Consider the following 6,910-nt stretch of genomic DNA (forward strand, 5'->3'; position numbering starts at 1 on the left):
GACATTTAAAGAGAGAGGAGTACACCAGTATGTTTAAGTAGGAACAGAAGATAGAGCCCTGAAGAACCAGCCCCTCACACATCACTGGAACTTTCAGGGGTCCCTTCCCCAATATGAGACTTAGTTTCTTTTATTTTTTTTTTTTTGTATTTAATTTTTGTTTGAGACTCAGTTTCTTTGTCTATAAAATGAAGGGTTTGGCCCAGAAAGATCTCCAGGTGCCTCACAGCTCTAATATTCTCTGATTTGATGGCTGCAGCCTTCTGCAAACGTGCATAAAATAGATTAGTTTTAGCAGTAGTAAAAACAAAACTGAAAATCAGATTTATCATTTTAATTAAATATACTTTACATTCTCAATTTCTAGGGAAGAACACGCTCCCCGCCCCCCATCAGTTTTCCCTTTGTGGGAGACATTCATGTCTGATGTGCAATTTAAGAAAATGCTGAACCACCCCCTAAGAAGACACACAATTAACAAGACCCTAACAGGTATTTCTTAACAGGAAAGTGGGACTTGTAGGGGGGAAAAAAAGAACATTAAAAAGGAGATGTCAGGGAGGGGAGGGTCAGGTGGGGTCAGGATATCAGAGGACTAGGGATCAGGCTGGTAAGAACACTTGTTTTGTCTCTGCTTGGCTCTCATAAGCAGATACCCCTGGAGCTAGATTCTCTGGGAAGAGAATCAGGAGGTAGGTGTTTAGTCCCCTCTCCCACTTCCCCACCCCTGGGTGACATAAGGCAAATTGCTCTCCGAACTCTAGAGTGCTCAACTACAAAATGAAACTAAAAGAACCTACTTGGAGGAATACTGGGAAAATATAGTAAGATAACATTGTCTGAAAAGGCTTAGGAAAACAATAAAGTGTAAAGCATAACTGCAAACACCATATTTTGGAAACTCCAATTGGGATCCAGAACTAGTCCCCATCTGGTTAGGTATTGTGTCCTCTCAGCATGCGTCCCCCCAACGTCCTTCCTTTATGCCATGCTCTTGTCCACAGAGGCGTTCCATCCCCTTGGAGTGAGAAGACAGCAGTGCCCTCACCCAGGAGGAACGTCATTTCCTGGGCTCAGGGCTCCATGGCCCCAGATCGTAAATTAACAACTTTGGCTGTAAATTACCAGATAAAATCTGGGCTGGGGTGACCAGCAGGATAGATGGGAATCAACAGGAGAAATAAATCTATAGCAGCAGCTCCCCCCAATCTCAGGGAAGCCCTAGAGAGCCTCAGGGGCAGTCAGGGGAGGGGTGGGGTGGGGTGGGGGACAGACAGGGACAGAGGGGGTTAAGAGCTTCTGTTTGGGGGGAAAATTTTCAGGAATCCCCACCTGTGCCACCATTCCCCCCAAAGAGTCCAGGATGAGTCAAGCGTCCAGGTGTCTGCCAGATATGGGGTTCACTGCTGCTGTTGCCCTAATGAGCTGGGGCATCAACTCGATTGCCCATTATTCGTGATGGCAAGAGCAAATATAGACACTCTCATAGAACTGAGGAGAGACTAAGTGGAATAAACGGCATTTAATCTTTAACGAGAGAAATCACCTTCCCGTGGCAGAGCCCCGCCCAGTGGGAGCTGTGGCCTTCATAATTCAAGTCTGCACTTAATTAAAAAGGGGAACATCCTGGACTCTGCCCAACTGGCACAGATTCCATTCCAATCCTTCAGGCTGCTGACATTTGTACATTTGTCTCTCTTTGACAGAAAGGGAAAAAATTCAAAAGGAAAAATAAAATCTTATATATCCTGCAGCATTCAGAGAGGGCCTGTCCTTGAGTTGGAGCACTTCATCTAAAAGCAGAGGGTTGAAATCTGAACCAATAGTGGAAGAGACAAAACGGACAAGGAAGGTTTTGCATTTTGGGGGAGTCCTGAGCTGCTGCAGGCAGCAAATATGAAAAGATGAAGTCACCAGCACCCTCGAAATATAAAAATTATTTTCCTTGGAGTTAATACCCTTCGTCTCTCTTTGGCCTCCCAGACTCTTTTCTCAGCATTAGGCTCAGCCTTTCCTCCTGGGACAATATTCTGGATGAAAGGAAGACACATTTATTCAGCCTTGTTTAAAAATATTTCAATGATCCTCACTGGGTTTCTGACAAGTTCCTATACAGCTCCCCAAAAGGTGACACCCCAGGAGGAATCCTAAAATCAGGGATTGGCTTGGCCACACATTGGTGTCATTGTGTCTATTGCTCTGCTGCTGATAATATCACGGCTGTCACCCCAGATGAGGGTCTCTCCCAGAACCAGAGCCTCTCACCTCGGATTCCTGACTGCAGCGGCTCCACCTGCAGTTGGAGATTCCACGCGAGTCAGGCTGAGGTTATTGTCTCCTCCTGATTCTGCCAAGATTCTTGAGGACATCCCGCCCCTGCAACATAAGGGAACGAAGCCCAGTCTCCACCCAAGGCCTCCTCTTTTCGTCTTTTCTCCTGAGACAGTTCTCCTCTACCAGGGTGCCCTCTGGAGTTGAGCAAATCACCAGTTTTCTGTGTAACTTTCTTTCTTTAGCCCAACATGCTCCAGGCCAGCTGCCTGAAGGGAGGGCCGCCTTTTCTGTGGGTCTCAAGAGAGGTCTCAGGCTAAGTGGAAGGTGGAGAAGAACAAGGGAAGCCGTGCTACCTCCTCCGAAGCACATTCTCCAAAAGTGGTGCCTTTCCAACCATTTTTAAGATAATACATATGGACAGGATCTATGATCTTGTAAAGCCAACTGTGATGAAAGACATAGGGCAGTGGTTCTTAACCGGGGGAGGGGGGCTTTACAGACCTGCTTTGTGATGAGCCCTGATAGACCCTCTTCTCAGCAAATACACACGTGCACACACAGGTCGATGTAGGCAGTTGGTTTCAGGGGATTGTACATCCATTGTCCCTGGGTTCAGGACCCCGACAGTTTAGGGGAAGTAATGTGTAAGTGGGACTGTGGACAAAAGAAAATCCAAGAGTGGAACCTTTTTTTTTGTTGGTGGTCCTGACTCACCAGCCCCTGGAAGACCCCATGTCTCCACCCCTACTGCCTTTCTGGTTCATTCCCCCTGGTGACAGCTCCAGTCTGGGAGACACTAAAAGGACATACATCACCACTTAACCCTATTTATCAATATCTTATCTATCTGGCCTTACCAAGCTGTCTCCCTGGGTTACCCTTTAAGTTCCATTCTTGAAGCCTCTGGGACTCTCAGTTCTCCCAGACATTAAGGAAGCCAGGCCTTTGAAGACATTTCTGTTCTCCCTTCATAGTCAGGTTTACAGATCACAGAGCCCCCTGCCACTACCCTATCGGAATGCCCATCGGAATGCCCGAGGAGAGCCTGCTTCTCTGATGGCTCCTGGGCCTCTTAGTCTAATCCAGGTGTCTCAATGGCTTCCTCTCCCTTCTCATCCTAAAGATCCAACCTTCCAGCCTTGGGCTGCCTTGATACAAGCACCTGCATATCTAAAACCCACACTTACATTTTATAACTTAGACTCCTGGAAAACTGTTCAGAGTCCAGCTCCAATATACTAAAGGGAAGGGAAGCATTTACCTATGCAATCCCCACCAAAGGTGTGTTGGGGGTGTCAGGGAGTTGTGTGTGTCCTCCCTGAAGCTGTGCATCCAGGAGCATCTTTAATCCAGGGGTGTCCATGTGTACTGTCTGACTCAGGTTTGTCTTCCATCCAGCTTGTTATATGTTCCCTCAAAGTGAAGTCTTTGTGCCTCGTCCGTTTGAGGTGTACTCAGTCTGTTGAGTGGACTCTCGGTGTAGATGTGTGTTTTTGAGGCTTCAGTTTCCTCATTTGTAAAATAGGGACACCTTACAGGACTGCTGTGAAGGCTGCATGAGTTAATACAGGTCCAGTCCTTGGAGTAAATGCAAGTAAATGTTGGTTATTGTGGAAATCTCCAGCCCCTTGATTCCTTCTCCATCAACTCTCTTGAGCCCTGGAAGAGGCTCAAATGCTCCCCCTGGAGATCTCACTATGCTGAGCCTGGGTGTTGTTGGATCAGAGACCAGGTGACAGCAGTGGTGGCAGCACTGGTGCCTTCTCTCACTCAGCCTGCATGCAGAGCTGGAGCCAGAGGAGGTCCCTGGATGGGGAATGGGGAAAACCAGCTACGCTCCAGGGAGCCAGGAGCTCTCCATAAACAACTAAAAACTTGGGCTGGCCGAGTGTCTCAGTTGGTTAAGAGTTGGCTTAAGGGCGTGAGCCCTGAGCAACAGGGATGCCGGTTCAATTCCCACATGGGCCAGTGACGTTGTGCCCGAGCTGAACTTTTGCTGAGCTGCCAACAGGTGGCAGGATGGCACAGCTGGTGTAACAAGATTGCCTGTTCAATGGTGGGCTATGCCCACCTGCAACTAAGACTGAACTCGGCACCTGGAGCTGAGCTGCTACCCGCATGGCTCAGTGGATAGAGTGTGCGTTCTTAACAAGGCTGCTGGTTCGACTCCCACATGGGATGGTGGCTACACCCACTCGCAACTAAGATTGAACACAGCACCTTGAGCTTAGAAGCCACAAGCTGCAGATGGGCAGCCAGATGGCAACTGGTGCCCTTCACAATGAAGGTTGAAGAACAACTTTGCTGGTCCCCTTCTCCAATTCCCCAACACTGTTCTCCTCCCCCAATTCCCCAATAAAATCTTTAAAAAAAAAAAAGTAAAAACTCGGAACCAGCAAAGCACCCCTAGAGAGCCCCCAACTGGAGTGCCCACTAGGGACCCACTGGAATTTTCTTCATTGTCATTGAGACTACATCACAACTGCCTTCCATAAGAACCCTTTGTCCTCCTCCCCCTACTTGTCTGGGCCTGGAGACACAAGCTCCTCCCTAAACTGGTTCCAACCAGCCTGAAGCTGAGATTTGCTTGGGCTTGTCTCGCCTCCCTTGGGCAGGGTTGCTGCTAAACTCCCTTAGTTTTGTCTTTATTGTAACTATTCACCAAACAAGTATTCATGGGACCCTCATAAGTGTGAAGCAGGCTGGGGGAAGAATTACAAAAAGCATAAGCGACTTCCTGGGGCCCTGGAGAGCTCTATATACATAGGGATTACTATACCATTAGGCATAATAAAAGACATCCACACCAGAGATACAGGCAACAATGTTATGGATCCTCAAGGAACTGATTCAGGCTATCTGGAAGGCTTCCTGGAGGAGAGGGGCAGTAGTCATGAGCCTTAAAGAGTATTTCAGCAGAGATGAGAGGGAAGTTTATTCTCTTTTGTCCAAGATGATCTTGTAGAATGAGTTCTAAACAGGTGCTAGAGGTGGGGTATTCTCGTCCCAGCTCTGATCCTGACCAGCTGAAAGCTCACACATATTTCCTTCTCTGAAGCTTCACTGCCTCATCTATAAAGTGGAGTGTTAGATTAGATGAATTTGAAGGCAGCTCCTACTCCCCTGGGCTTTGGCCATTCTCTTGTGTTTTATCACAAACAGGCAGGAAGCAAAATCAGGCTCTTTTCAAAGAAGTGCATAGACTGTAGACTCAGAATTGTCTCAGAAAAAAGGCCTGGGGGATTTTGTGTCCCGTGTGTCCCCATGGCTGCAGCCTAAGCAGCCCAACTCCCATCAAGTGCTTGTTTGTCTTGGTCACTGCTTCCTGCTTGGCACCCAGCATTTGAGTCTGGCACAATAAATGTTTATTGAATTAAATGCATAAATGTAGTAACAGAGACTATAACCAGCTTTTCAGCTAGAACTGAAACTAGTCCTGCCCTTAAATCATCAGATCTCTGGGGCCTCCTTAATACCCTATGTTTGCTCTCAGGATAAGAGGAAAGATGGCTGAGGGGAATTGTCCTTTCAGAGGTCCAAGCTGGGGGCTCTGGTTTCTGCTGCAATCAATAGAAAGTGGGTCACAGAGCTGCTCTGCAGAGCAGACCCTTGAGGAAAAGCCTGTATTTCGTGCTAGCTTACAGTTATTGAGTGCCTACCGTGTATTAGTTGTCACATAGCTTTAATCCATTTAACTGTGGCCTCGAAGGGCTGTATAAGAGAATGTGAGGGATTGGGAGCTGTAAATCCCAGCAGCTTGCTGACTGAGTGACCTCAGCCAAGTCACTGCCCCTCCGAGTGTTCGTTTCAATCTCTGTAAAATGGAAACAATAGAGCCACTTCGTCAGGTTATGGGAATGAAATGAGCATGTGGAAGAAGAGTGCTTCATAAATGTTAGTTATTATTGTCCCTCTGGGCACACAAGTCCACTCGCCTCCCCCCAGGGCGCACACACAGACATGTTCACACTCCCACGTACATGCAGATGCACAGAGGCGCGTGCAGACGCCAGCCGGAGGAGCTCACCGAGCCTCAGACCCAGGGCCACCGCCGAGCCCCACGAAGAAGCCTTCAGGTCCTTGGCCTCCCTCCTTTTCTCTCAGCTCTTTCTCAATGAACTCCGGCCGCGAGTTTATTTTTTTATGAATGGGAGCCCAAGCCGTGAATGAAGCCGGGAGCCAGCCCCTGCTATCTGATTGGCCCTCGCTGCTGGGAAACTCCGCCCCCCAGGCTTGGCCAAGCGAGTCTCCGGATTGGCGGGCGTGCCCGGCCCTAGGGTTTCATTCACAAAAGTCAATGAAACAAAGGGAACCGGGTGGGGGAGAAAGGGCCGAGGCCGAGGAGGAAATGCACCAATCAGCAGCTCCCCCGGGCTCACAACTGTCCGCGGCGCCCGGAAAACAAGCTGGTGCGCGGGGGACCCAGGGCCGGGGCCGCCTCGCTCCGGCCTAGCCCCGCGGCCCTCGCTGCGGCCCCGGAGCATGCTCGGGACCCCCCGCGGCTCCAGTACTGAAGCCCCGGCCTCAGGTGAGGCTGCGGGAAGGGGAGGGAGGGAGAGTGTTGGTGATTCCCCTCCTCGCCTCCAACACACTCCACACTCTCTCACTGCCACCAGCGCAGATTCCAGGGCGGGGG

The 6,910-nt window shown here is 49.3% G+C and overlaps 1 long non-coding RNA gene across 1 annotated transcript; it reads right to left on the reverse strand.

The window, feature by feature from the left end:
* Nucleotides 1–353: 353 nt before the first annotated feature.
* LOC109394983 (uncharacterized) lies at nt 354–4,170 on the reverse strand. Its single transcript, XR_002126558.1, has 3 exons — nt 3,536–4,170; nt 2,266–2,928; nt 354–2,030 (listed from the first exon to the last, which is right to left on the reverse strand). It is a non-coding gene; the product is annotated as an uncharacterized LOC109394983 (long non-coding RNA).
* Between the last annotated feature and the right edge of the window lie 2,740 nt (nt 4,171–6,910).

The sequence above is a fragment of the Hipposideros armiger genome, unplaced genomic scaffold (genome assembly GCF_001890085.2).
Source record: "Hipposideros armiger isolate ML-2016 unplaced genomic scaffold, ASM189008v1 scaffold_447, whole genome shotgun sequence".
Classification (NCBI taxonomy): domain Eukaryota; kingdom Metazoa; phylum Chordata; class Mammalia; order Chiroptera; family Hipposideridae; genus Hipposideros; species Hipposideros armiger.